The 15,038-nt window shown below is 36.7% G+C and overlaps 1 pseudogene; it reads left to right on the top strand.

Moving 5' to 3' along the window:
- Positions 1-11,361, top strand: part of LOC131053989 (alpha pinene synthase, chloroplastic-like) — a 32,337-nt pseudogene extending 20,976 nt beyond the window's left edge.
- Positions 11,362-15,038: the final 3,677 nt, after the last annotated feature.

Here is a 15,038-nt window from a genome sequence, read left to right as displayed (position 1 = left end):
GGGGATTTGGTTGGTTCCATTCAATGAGTTCAGGGTGGACAATGGGCATTACTTCATCGACTAGGTTAAGTTTGTTAGAGGTATCAGTGAGGGTTAAGACGTTATGGTGAAGGTCATTGATGGTACTCTCCCTATCAGAATCAGGCATAGGATGAGACGTAGGGTCTGTGGAAGATGTTTCCAGTTCAGGAACCCAAGTGGTCTTTATCTATGCTTCTCCGTAAATAGGGATGTCTTTGCATGGTGGAGGTGGTGATGTGTCTTCCTCATCTAAAGTATTAAGCTATACCAAATCAAATTCCCATTCATGTGAGTCGGTCTCTGAATCACTTTCCAGCATCCGATTGCTATACCATACTGGGATGTCCTTTGAGTTAAATACTGCAGGTGTGATTGGTTGATGTACCTTTGTAATGATCGGTGCTGCAGGGCGGTTGATGGAGATTAAAGAAGCTGATACGGGAAGTATTGGTAGTATTGACTCAGTGGTTTCTGCTGGAACTGCTGGTGCCATAGATGTTGTTGCGGGTTCTGATACAGTTGTTGCTACTAATGGTGCAGCTAATGGGATGACGAGTTCGTTTGATGGGATGAGTGGTATTGGAGATAGTTGTGTTGGGGTTGTGAGCCTCAGTGGGGCAGTTGGGATAGTGCTTGATGCCGCTTTGATAATGAAAGGTGGCCTTTTGGCAGTAGGCTGACAAAAGGGTTTGCTGGGTTTTCCTTTGAACTTGAGTTTAGGAAAGATCTCTTTTGCAAAGCCTAGGCCTGTATTTCCTTTGGGCTTGAATTCTGGTAGTAGAGGTTCATGTCGTCCTTGTTTGCAATATCCCAAAGCACTCTGACCATCATACCCCATTCTTTGCATAATGAGGAGGCCTTTGCCATACTGATCCATAGGAAGTATAACTCGCGGTATGTTAGTGGTGATGGGATCCTTATAGATCCATTCCGCTAGGTCCTCATCTTGTGTTTCTTCCTCTTGACTCTTTCCAAGAACGAAAGGCATCAAAGCACATGCTAGTATGTTTAGTGGTTGCTGGAGTATCTGCTATAGTTTACAATGCGTTCTAGGAGAAGTGGGCATTTGTCCCACACAAAAGAGTTGACTCAAGTTGTATTCCCCAGGACCTTCCTCTGTGATCTTCATCTTAAGCTTTTCTTGCTTGGGTATAGTGGTGTTTGAACGGGCAAGAGAGGCAAGACTTATATATGATGTGGAAGAAATGGCTTCTCTATTATTAGGAATGGTAATCTCTGGTTGATGGTTGATATTATGGCAATATGCAAAGGGATTTGCATCACCCAGAATTGTGATCTCTACACCATTATGTGGGAATTTGATACATTGATGGTAGGTAGATGGAACGGCTTGCATGGCATGTATCCAAGGTCTTCCTAACAATAGATTGTATGGCAGAGGATGGTCTAGAACCTGACAAATGATATGCTTTACCACGGGGCCCACTCGGATTGGTAGTACCACGGCTCCTTTGGATGAACGCTCCGCATCGTCATAGGATTTGATTGTGATCTTCTGACGAGGATCCACTGATTCTACCGCATATCCCAATGTTGTGACCAACTGCAGTGTACAAATATTTAGGCCTGCTCCATTATCGATCAAGACTCGCTTGATCCTATGCTGGTTAATAAATCCTTCAATGTGGAGTGAGGCGTTATGCAGTTGTTGGAAGGAAGAGTTGTCACTTTCAGAAAAAGTGAGACAAGGTGATGACTTTAGACTTCCAACCATGGCTTGAAATTGGTTCGTATTCAGATTTGCAGGGACTGACGCCTCTTGGAGTGCTTGATCCAAGATAGTTTTATGAGAGGGTGATAGACGCAAAAGCTCTCAAATGGATATAAGCGCAGGGGTTTTGTCTAATTGTTCCACAAGATTGTACTGCTTTGGGATGGAGGTGGTGCCTTGTGGAGCTGCCTTGATGGTAACTTTGCCGCAACGCGTAACAACATTGCAATTTGAGTTGGGATTTTTGAAGGTTATGGTTGCAACTTGTTCATTGGCATCATACAGATGATTTACAGTATAATTATACGTAGCCTGCGTATAATCAGTGGTATCATTGCCTCGCCTGGAAGTGGAAGGATCCCTTTGATCTTGTGATGGAAGTGGATTTTTGAACATCAGATGATCATTATTGGTTGTTTTTGGGTTATGTCATTCAATTTCAATTTCTCCTCGATCAATAAGATCCTGAATGAGATCTTTCAATCGGTGACAATTACTTGTCTTGTGCCCTCTTCCTTGATGGAATTCACAGTGTTCAGTATCTCTCCACCATGCTGGTTTGACCTGAGGCTCATAGTTTGATAGCTTAGGTAGAGTGACCAAATTTTGAGAGAGGAGTTGTCGCAACATTGTTTCAATGGGTTCCCCTAAGGGAGTGTATGTGCATTTCTATTTTTGCTGACAAGGTCTTGGTTCATTGTGAGATGTGATATGACCTTGATTGGAAGGAACATTTGTGTTATTCTAAGGTGGAGGATTTTGTCCTGCAAACCGAACCACAGGTTGTGCATTTTGGATAGTCCGGGAATCCACCACCCCATCGTTGATGATATTCTTATTTTTATTCCAGAAGCTTGGTTTATCGCTATTGAAGTGTGGGTGAGGACCATCTTTTGGTTCATTAAAGATTTTGATGAGTCCTTTCTTGATGAGTGCCCGTTCACATTTTAAACCCTTGGTGATCAAATCATTAAAAGAGTCTGTGTCTTTGACATCCAGGTGAAATTCCATTTCTTTGTTTAAGTTGGAAATGAATATTTCCACTAGTTTTCATTCAGGTAACTAAAGAGAACGCCTGCTAGACATTTGACGCCATCGTTGCAGGAATACTGAGAATTGTTCACCTGGTTTTTGTTTGGTGTTGCACAGATCAGCCATGGTGATGTCGCATTCAATGTTATGAGAGTAATGAGCTAGGAACTTCTAGATGAGTTCCTCAAATGTTCTAATGCCTCCTAGTAGTCGGGAAAACCATGATGTGGTTGTTCCTCCCAAGCTTTGGGGAAAAAAGCGCATTAGGTAGGTGTCTTCATATGCCACTTCAAGACAAGCGGAATGAAATTCTCAGACATGATCGCGGGGATCCCCCTTTCCTCTATATTTTTCAAATTTGGGTGTTTCGAATCCTCTTGGAAAGGGTGGCATGTAAAGATTCCTATCAAAAGGATAGGGACAGATGTCATTGAGTGAGAATTGGTTAATCTTGACACCACTATGAAGCTGTTGGGCGAGAGTCTCGACTTGTTGCCGCAACATCTCCATTTCATTTGGAGGAGGAGGAGGTGGTGGGTTACCTCGAGGAATGTTATATCTGATGGGATCTCTACCTCTTTCCTCTTCATGGCGACTTTGTCTTTCTGATGCTTGTCTTAATTGGGCAAGATCAAAGTCAGAGGGGAGTTTGGCTCCTTCTTGAGCAAGTCTTAAAAAGTGAGCATCCGCATTGCTCCTGAGTATTTCGTCAAACAATCTGTTAAAGAGAGGGTTATGCTGAGCCCTTTCTATTGTTGTAGGAGTGGGAGTACTTGGGTTTTCATCATCTGCATTTCCTCCAAGTGCTTCTTGAAATTCATTGAGATTTTCCTCTTCTTCTTCTTCCCTTTCTATTTCTCGTTGCCTCTACTGTGATCGGGTTTGAGCCATTTTTGCTTTATGAGTCTTTGTTGAAGTTGTGTGAAAATGATGATGAGTTTTTGTTGAAATGAGAGATTGATGGTTGGTGAATTGTGTTGCACGTGGATCTCTAGCACTTTTAAGGTAGATGTTACCGAAATTCCTTTTTTTTTAATTGCTTGTTTGTTTGAGAAGATTTGATGTGATAAGGTGTAGAGAAATCTGAGATGTGTTACAGATTTAACTACCTAGTAATGAGAGGATTCACTCATGAACTAGTTTTAACCTGCATAGATGTGTCTCTTAGGATGAGCTTATCCTAGATGTAGAAACAATCTAAAAAGTGATGTGAAGTGTTTGATTTCAAGCAATATCTAAAAGAGAACTTGGAACAATAACCTCTTAATGTTCTGAGAGTTGGGACGGATTGATGATGAAATGATGTATGAGTGAGATGATGGATGAAAATATTTTCAACTTCAATAAAAACTCTGTGTCTCAAATGGGACAAACTCTACATCTTCCCTTTCAGGTGTTGGAGGTATTTCTTGAGCTGTGTTGTAGGTGATGCAGATGTTTGGGAAGAAATTGGGATTAATATTTCCTCCTTGATTTTTGTGATAACTCAGAGCTCTATATTGCATAAAAGCTCTATGGTTCAATGATTCGGAATCAAATTCATTTTCTTTGCTTTGAAGGTATAGACGCATGCGATGTAGAAAGACTCTATGAGAGACAAAGATTTGTCGATTGATATAGAAGAATTTCCTCTTTTTGATCAAAGCCTTTGAGCTTAATGGTCTTCTTTTCAAGTTGATATTCTGATGACACTTCTTCTTTCACAAGATGTGAAGAATGGTCATAAAATTTGACTCTTTGTTGTTTGTACCTCATTTTTGATGTTTTTGGTTGTTTTGACAGATGTTTGGTTGGATGAATAATTTGTTTTTGGGAAGTGATTTTTTGATTTTTCTTTGACAAGAAAACAAAGCAAGCACACAAACACAAGAATGTTACCTAAAAGGCACAAATGAGTATGGGTCTAGATCAACCCAATCCTTGGACTTTTATATGACCCTTCCTTTAGATGTATTTTAAGGTGTATTTCCAAAGCCTGAAGTCAGCTCAATTTGCACTTGGTCTTTAAAATGAACACCCTTCAAACACTTTTTATCCCTAAGGTCAAATGGCCAGTTGTGATAAATTTAGCCCACATCTTGATATTTCTTCGACTTTGGTACTACATACCTTATGAATCCCGCCGTGGCAGGTAAGGATGTGATATACTAAGTCTTGCACGAGCATAAAAAATAGATGATCCCTATGATGGGGGAGTCACCACTTTTATCAAGCCACAAGTGACTTTTCAAAAAGCTATGTTTCTACTAAGGAAATATGTATGGTGAGTATCTTGGGAGCAAAACCATCTATGCTCTTGCACTAAATTATATCGCAAATATTCTCAATCAATAGACCGGGTGGGCTACTACTTAAAGGTGTTTAGTCATGTTCGATGTTTTTGGACATAAGTTCATTCTGCAGTGACTCACTTAAGAGCCTTGTAACTGGTGGTGGGGCCCTTTTGTCCTTTCGACCAGTTACACTGTAGGAACAGCTATACCCAAGGCTATAGCTTTCGCTCTCACCTGATTTCTATAGTGGCTCGAAGGATTTACCGCTCGAGGTCGTTCCCAAGAGTATCGATCCCTTGGCAGGCCTCTCTTAAAAAGATAAAAATTTTGAGCGTTACTAACACTTTTCTCTTGCACCTAGGACCACGAGAGCCAAGGGAGAGGATAGTGTGTGTTAGAGGTAGGACCACTCGACTGACTATTTGCACAAGCATGCCAAACACGTAAAACACTTGTTCTTTTTAATCTAGTATTTGCAAATGTGATCTAACTATTTGGAGATGTTGCTCCAACAGCCATGGTGTTCGTTTTAACTTCAAAGGCAATGTGTTTTGTAATCTAGATTTCGAAAATCCTGGTCAATTTAATGAAATACACGTTTGCTTGAAGTAAAATTTGTTTTGCAAAATTGAGACAAGTTGATTGTTCTTTTTATTTGCTCAAAAATTGAAGTGTGGCTTGTGATTTTTAAGTTTGATGCAATAAAAGCAAATTTGTGTGTTGATTTTAAGCACCAAAATGAAGATGAATCCTAACTTGCTATGGAAGTAAATGTTTGTTTTAAAGTGTTTTAAGAGCACCAAAGGAAAATTTGTGATTTTAGTGATGAGTTTTTTTAAACCTGCAAAAACAATAAATAGCTAGTAAAATCTATGTCCAAGGGGGGGCTTCCACAAGCCTAAGATTTTCAATTTTTCGGTTACAAGATGAGTTTTACAACATTTTGTTGCAATAGCGCTAGTCTGCGTTTAAACAGAAGCGCTATTTCACACAGAAGCATTGGAAGAAGGATAAAGCCCGAGAGGCAAAAGCGCTTAAAGAGTTTTAATAGCGCCAAAAAAATAGCAAAAGTGCCAAAACAAATACAACAGCATGGAAAGTTTAACAATAGCGCTATTGTAGTGACAATAGCACTAAAATGGAAACTGTCGGTAGCGCTCGAGTGTGTTCAATAGCGCCGAAGCGCAACCTGTGTGGCAATTTCAACAATCAAACATGTTAGTTTGCAAAAAAAATGGTATTTTTGGGTGTTCGATTCACGTCGGGTTCACCAAATGACGCCCTCCTAAATGGCACAAGGTTAGTAAATGATCAACAACACAAAAAGACACAAAACCGTTAGATAGTTAGTGTTAGTCAATCAAAAACTAATCTAAAAAGGCATATCAAGAGAGATACTAAAAACATGCTAATATATCTAACTAAAGAAGCACAGATAATGAGGCATCTCCAAATGCCTCTTAGCATGGTTTTGGTTCCTTTCTCCCTTGTTCCTCTCCTCTCCAAGTTCCAAAATAGTGTAGCTCTCAGCAGCTTTTTGCACTATGGATGCTTATGGAGGATTGAGATTGTAGTATTGAGCTTTGAATGTGAAATAAAAAGCTAATGCTATGCTATTGATGCTAAACTGATGTATTTTAACCAAAATAACAAGATATTAGATGATTATGCTAAAAATGCTCTCTAAAAATGTCTATAACTTAGATGCATACAAGTTTTCAGGATCTGGATTATGAAGAAATGGGCTCTATTTATAGGAAAAATGGAGCAATGGATGGTTGAGATTGAGCAATCTCAACAAGGGTCAGGATTGAATGATTTCAAATCCATGTGAGGGCTTTCAACCCAATCCCAGGATGACAAGTGTCAATGTGAGATAGGTTGAGAGGAGAGGGAATAAGCATTAAATGCCTGATATGACCTTGGGATTTTAGAGTCAAGGTTGGTTGAATGAATAAAATCTTTATTCAAAGAATAAAGCTTTTATCCAATGGATAAACTCTTGTGCAAATGTGAAATGGATGAATATGGTCAAAACAATAAATGTTTGGGGGGACAAGTTTGAAATAACCATAAATGGTTATGTAAGAGCCATAAATGGTCATGTAAGAGCCTTTAGTGGTCTTTGAAGACTTTGAGGGTTAATTTGTTGAACACACAAAGCATTAAATGCTTTTGAAAGACTTTGGAGTCTTTGAGAAGTGACTCCATTTTGCTTAGGAATGTGACAATAATTAGGGGATGGATTAGGCTAATTAGGAAGGGGGTTAGAAGAATCTAGAAGGGGATTAGGTTTTGCAAGTGGATTTGGTGGGTGAGGGAAAATAGGATTTTATTAAAATAAAAATTCATTTATTTCAATAAATGTGTGCAAGTTGCATTTGTAGGAAAATGCAAGTGGGGGGGGGATAATGATTTAAATAAATGTTTTATTTAATTTATTTAAAAGAGAAAAAGGGGATTTAATTAAATAAATAGATTTTATTTATTTAATTGATTGTGAATTTGATTTAATGAATTAATTAAAATAAATTGAATAATTTATTTAATAAATAGAAGAATGTTTGGGGATGAATTAATTAAATATTAATTTAATTAATTGATGGCTAGTGGATTTTTAATCAAATAAATAGCGAATATTTATTTAATTAAGCTGGACAGATTTGTGTGACTACAGTATCCATGTAATCATTAATATTTTTTCATATTAATCTTATCAATCCATTTATCAACTAAGATTCTAATTTATGTGATGCAACAGATAAAATACAATCTAGAGTATGGTTGGCACACCAATGTGCCTAGGTTGGAAGCAAGGACTTATATTGACATATATGGAGATGCCAAGACCACAAACAAGTAATTCCATTTCCTTATAACATACTCATGATCTACTAATTTAAAACCTCTGGAAATTTTAATTTACACAGTTGATTTTTTATTTTAATACAACGTAAACTTGGATGTATTAATTTTTCTTAAACATATCTAAAATATTCTAACATCGTAAATTTGGAATTGTTGTAGTATTTATAACTCAAAACTTCTAGAACTAGTAAAGTTGGACTTCAATATGATCCAATCAATTCAACAATGAGAGCTCCAAATTGTCTCAAGATAAAAAATTCATGTTATGAAAGATGTCCTTTTAGTTTGGTGCCTTAGTCATTTACAATATACATTATAGTTGAATGATTAGAAAATCATGTTGATTTAGTAGTGTGTGTGCATTCTAGATGGTGGAAAGAGTGTGGTCTAGATAAACTAGAGTTTGCTCATCATCGCCATGTGGAATTTTACTTTTCGGCAGCTGGAGTGTGTATCGATCCAAAATATTCTACTTTTAGAATTGGGTTTGCAAAGATGTGTACATTTCTCACTTGTTTAGATGATATTTATGACACTTACGGAACTTTGGATGAACTTAAACTCTTCACACAAGCCATTAAGAGGTATGTACAACTTATATTGGTAATTGGTGTGAGTTAAAGGAAGAAATCACTCATGTGCATGCTACAAATCTAGTTATTTATATAGGGACCATGTTGTCCATATAAACAACTAATAGATTAATGATAACATATATCATATTTTATAGTAAGAAGAAATGTAAATTGTTTTATCTTTCCATATTTCTTATGTACTTTTCAAAACATATTTCTCTAGACATTAGTAGACAATAAGCATTTTAATATATTAATATATTGATAGGTAGATATTGTGATAATAGATTGTCTTATGCTTTATGAAGGTGGGATTTAGCATTCATGGAAGCACTTCCGGAATTTATGAAAGTGGCATTCAAGGCCTTTGATGAGGGTGTGAGAAGCATGGCTCAAGAGGCTGAAAAAACACAAGAAAGAGACAAACTTAACTATGCGCGTAAAGTTGTATGTTTATATAAATACTTAATTTTTCATATGTGCAATTTTTATTATATTAGTATAGAGTGTAAAAACAAGAAATTTAATTCAACTAATATATTCATTTCACCAAAACATTTAATCTTAAATACATCTTCATTACTAACATCTCATTTATAATTCATTAAAAGTATGAACCATAATACAAAGGTGAAATAATTTAAAATGCACTTGTTTTATTTAAAAAGGAAATAAGTTACAACATAATTATATATAAAGCATATGTTTTGCAGTTTTCTTGATGTATTGATCTCTTATTTCCTTCTATGCAAAGAGTGGGTTTTTATTATCCTTTCTTATACTTGTTAACTATAATTGATAATAAAAATATATATTAATTGTTTAATTTTTATTTATTTATATCGAGTTATTAAAATATCATTATAGCTAACATCATATACTAAGTAGGAGGGATTTTTTCATACTATTATTAATACTTACTCTTTTAGTATGTGTGTGTGTGTGTGTGTGTGGGTGTGTGCGTATGTATGTGTATGTGTATGTGTATGTGTATGTGTATGTGTATGTGTATGTGTATGTGTATGTGTATGTGTATGTGTATGTGTACGTGTGTGTGTGTGTGTGTGTGTGTGCGTGTGCATGTACATGTACGTGTACGTGTACGTGTACGTGTATGTGTACGTGTACATGTATGTGTATGTGTATGTGTATGTGTATGTGTATGTGTATATATGTAGATATACATATACATATATATACATATATGTGTGTGTATGTGTGTATATATATAAACACATATATATACATACATACATACATACATACATACATACCTACATATATACATATGTGTGTGTATACACACACACACATATATGTATATATATACATATATAAATGTATACATGTATATGTATACATACATACATACATACATGCATGCATACATACATACATACATACACACACACACACATATATGTATGTATGTATGCATGTATGTATGTATGTATATTACATACATATATATGTGTGTTTGTGTGTGTTTGGTATATATAAACACATATATTACATACATACATATGTGTGTGTATGTGTGTGCATATATTACATACATGTATATGTGTGTGTATGTGTGTGTATATATAAACACACATATATATACATACATACATACATACATACATACATACATACATACATACATACATACATACATACATACATACATATGTGTGTGTATACACACACACACATATATATATGTATATATATACATATATAAATGTATACATGCATACATACATACATACATGCATGCATACATACATACATACACACACACACACATATATGTATGTATATAAGTATGTATATATGCATGTATGTATGTATGTATGTATATTACATACATATATATGTGTGTTTGTGTGTGTGTGGTCCTAATCTTACATTTTCATGTAAAAAAGTATGGTATTATATATGTATCATATATTAACTATAGAATTTTACCTGTATATAACATAATCTGGTTTACAATAAAAATAAATTAGTACATATGCATGGCCTATCAAAATATATTTTGGTTTTCCTTAACATTATGAAATGATTTGATTTTTACATTTTTTAGAGTTATATAAATATTTGATTTAATTTCGTTCAGAGACTTATTTTATGTAGAATTTTCATAGTAATTTATTTATAAATTCAAGTATTAACAAATTAACTTGGAATATTGTTTGTGTATAGTGGGAAATTTGCATAGATTCTTTCATGGTGGAAGCAACTTGGATTGCTACGGGGTATATACCATCTTTGGAGGAATATTTAGAGAATGGAAAAGTAAGCTTTGGGTATCGTGTTGTGACCTTACAACCACTACTATCATTGGATGTGCCCATTGATGATGATATTATAAAAGAAATTGATTACCCTTCAAAGTTCAATGATCTTCTATGCTTAACCCTTAGATTAAGAGGTGACACAAAGACTTTCAAGGTATGTTATAAATTTAGTCAATTCAACTTTCAAGATATCATGTTTTTCCATGCATATAATCAATTAAATTGGTTTAAAGGCATTTAATTTGAAATTTTATAAAAGTGTAATGGTATTTTTGAAGGCTGAGGTAGATCATGGAGAACTAGCATCGAGCATAGCGTGTTATTTGAAAGACAATCCTAGATCTATAGAGGAGGATGCATTGGAGTATCTCAATTTCTTAATTGATGAAAAAATCAAGGAACTAAATTGGGAATATTTGAAACCTGATAATGTTCCAATAATCAGAAAATATCATAAATATGCATTATCAAAAGGTATCCAACTTCTCTACAAAGAAAGAGATGGAATTAGTGTCTCAGACATTGAGACAAAAAAACTTATCACCAAAGCCATGACTGAACCGGTACCTATATAACTTTTTAATTAGATTAAATATATGGAGTATTAAGAAAAATGTCCTTTGATTAGGGGGACACATGTAATGCAAGGGTTAAAACACTTGCTTGGTAAAACTGCCACCAAGGTTCAAATCCTCATTGGGCAGCTATGCGTGTAGGCTTTGTTCTTTTGTTGTGTTGGTGGACTCACATATGTCCTTTGATATATTGGATCTATAATAACGAGTCTAGTTTACTAAATTTCTATGTACATAGTGGTTATACACACTTCATTATGTTGCTAAAATCAACTAGTTTTCTTTCAAAGAATACATAATGATGTGATTTTTATAGACATTTTTTATATGTTATTTTTGTCTCATTCATATTTTTAATTAGATATTTGTTCCTTTGTATGATTAAGCATAATTTCTCATAATTTTTATTTTTATTTAGATAGTTCAAATCATGTCCGGGTATAAATTATTATTGTGTGCAATTAAAAGTGCTTTTAAGGGGCCCAAAATTATAGAAAAAATCAACTCAAAAACACAAAACAATGCTACAACAATCAAGTTTTTTACCAAAAGGAGGTAAAATGACCATGCAATAGTAGGAAAACGAAGCATATCAAACTCTTGTTGTGTATATTTTCTTGGGATGATTTATTTTGTTATATTCTCATATAATTTAGATAGAATAATGATTCTGGTTAAGTGCACAAAGATGGTGGTCAAAAAGGGGGGTATAAGTGGACACTTTTTTATTTATGAAATCAGGTGAACCTGAACTTGGAGGCAAAATTTGAAAGTCATCCACTCAAGATATGAAGATAATAAAAAAATAAATATTGTATTACTCTCAATCTAGTTTCCAAACTACTAAACTTTTTCAAAATTGGATAAGATTAAGGGGGTCAAATCCTTCGTGCACGAAAAACTGACCCTGATTTTTTCTGAAAAACATAACATAGTGTTTGACGTGTGCATCAAAAAAGTCATAGTTAGATTTAGTATTTTGACAAATCCTTTGGCAAAAAGATAGTTAAGAGTGAGCACTAGAATATGTGTATTTGTTTGTAATTTTTTGTTGAGTATGTTTTTTTTTTATGATTTTTCCAATCGAGCACATCCTGAAAATTAGGTACATGTTTGTGCGCAAAGCATAAGTTGCACTAAACAAATAAAAAATACAATTTTTTAAAAAAAAATTGTAAGTAATCAAGTGCACTACAATAATATATAAATTTTTTAAATTTGGATAAGTATATCAAAAGTTTTTCAAAAAATGGTGCACCTATGTCTGTGAGAACTATGGAGACACTGGTAAAAGAAATTCAATAATAATATGTTATTGTTGTTCAAATTGAAAAAAAATTATATGGTTAGAAAGCTCAGAAGATGGGTGAAAATATGGTGGCAATTTTAGAAATACTCACTTGATGAAGTGTAAACTTGATGATGACAAAGTCGATAAACCAAGTTGATAAAATAAAACACGTGAAAAATGAGAGAAATGGAGGGAAATCAAACTTTCAAACCGTAGCTTTGTCATCCAGGCCTATTTCCAAGCCTAAATAGTCAAAAGCACGTACGGGGTACTTATGGTGTAAGCAGCGCGTACGCGCTTGTTTTCCTATAAACAACACGTATGCGCTATTGTATAATATGATATTCTATATATAATATGTGTATATACATATAATATATGTAATATATAATATGTATATAATATGATCTATTGTATATATAATATGTGTATATACATATAATATATAATATATTAAACATATATATACACATGTGAGTGTATTGTCTCCCCCTCTCAAACGCATACAAGGTGTCTCTCTCTCTCTCTCTCTCTCTCTCTCTCTCCATGCCCCATCCCTCTCTCTCTCCCTTGCTCTCTCCCCTTCTCCCTTCCTCCATACCCGATCCCTCCCTCTCTCTCTTGCTCTCTCCCCTTCTCCCTTCCTCCATACCACATCCCTCTTTCTCTTCTTCTCTCCCATAACCCATAACAACACCATATGGTGTTCTAAAGTGTCCTATGGTGTTCTATGACCCCTTAGGACACCATTTGGTGTCGTTATAGGTTCTATGGTGTGCTAAGGGATATTATAGTGTCATATGACCACTTAGGACACCCTATGACCCCTTAGATGTTGTTAGGGGTCATATTGTGTTCTAAGGGTCATTTTGTGTCCTAGATTCGATATCTCTTCCTCTGCCTCCGTCCCCCCTCCTTATTCTCTCCCTATCTCCCTCTCCCTCTCTCTCTCTCTCCCCTTCTCCCTTCCTCCATACCCCATCCCTCTCTCTCTCACTCTCTCCCCTTCTCCCTTTATCCATACCCCATCCCTCTTTCTCTTCTTCTCTCCCTCCCTCTTTCTATTCTTTTTTAATTCCTATAGTCACAATCGAGATCAGTCATATAGTGCCCTGTGTCCTTTCTCTCTCCCTCTCCCTCCTTCCCTCCCCCCTCTTCTCTTCCTCTCTCCCTCCCTCTACCTCTCTCCCTCTCTCTACCTTCCCTCCCCCCTCTCTCTCCCTCTCTCTCCCTCTCCTTTCCTCTCTCTCTCTCTCTCCCTCTCCCTCTCTCTCCCTCTCCCTCCCCCCTCTCCTCTCCCTCCCTCCCCCTACTCTCCCTCTCCCTTCCTCCATACCACTTCTTCTCTCCCATCCTAGCCTCCTCTTCTCTCCCTCTCTCTCTCCCTCTTACCCCTTCTTCTCTCCCATCCTCCCCCCTCTTCTCTCCCTCTCTCCCTCCCTCCTTCCCTTCTAACCCACCTCCTCTCTCCCTCCCCCGTACTCTCTCTCTCTCTCTCTCTCTCTCTCTCTCTCTCTCTCTCTCTCTCTCTCTCTCTCTCTCTCCCACCCTCCCCCCTCTTCTTTCCCTCTCTCCCTCCATCTCTCTCTCCCTCTCCCTCCTTCCCTCCCCCCTCTCTCTCTCCCTCTCTCCCTCCCTCTACCTCTCCACCTCTCTCTCCCTCTCCCTTCTTCCCTCTCTCTCTCCCTCTCCCTCTCTCTCCCTCTCCCTCTCCCTCACCCCTCCCCCCTCTCCCTCTCCCTCTCCCCTCTCCTCTCCCTCCCTCCCCCCTACTCTCTCTCTCCCTTCCTCCATACCCCTTCTTCTCTCCCACCCTCCCCACTCTTCTCTCCCTCTCTCCCTCCCTCCTTCCCTTTCGCCCCCCTCCTCTCTCCCTCCACCCTACTCTCCCCCCCCTCTCTCTCTCTCTCTTTCTCTCTCTCTCTCTCTCTTCCTCCCTCCCTTTTCATTCACATCTTTTCTACTACCAATAGTGCGTATGGGGTACTGAAACTATTAGTTCACTACCCTACCATAACTTTTTTAAGGCAAAGGAGCGCATACATGGTACTTATTACTTGTACTGAGCCCATTATTTGTTACCATGCGATAACATTTTTTAGGCTTAGGAGCGCGTACATGCTACTTATTAGTCCAAAATGGGAAAAAAGAATACCGTTGGGCTTGTCAACATTTTATGGACTAACAACGCGTACGCAGTTATTAATGTAGTGCATACATGGTTTATAGACATAGTTTTAGTTTCCCAAGAGCCTCAACGACCTCAAAAGAAGTTTTTGAGGTCGTTGAAGGCCCCACTGGAACTGTGTCTGCACTTCTATCACTGTTTTATACATAGAAGTAAGTGAATTTTTTGTTTTTGCATGATTTCAAATGATTGAATTGT

Source organism: Cryptomeria japonica, chromosome 2, assembly GCF_030272615.1.
Source record: "Cryptomeria japonica chromosome 2, Sugi_1.0, whole genome shotgun sequence".
In the NCBI taxonomy this organism is placed as follows: domain Eukaryota; kingdom Viridiplantae; phylum Streptophyta; class Pinopsida; order Cupressales; family Cupressaceae; genus Cryptomeria; species Cryptomeria japonica.
This window is presented reverse-complemented; position numbering and strand designations above follow the sequence as displayed.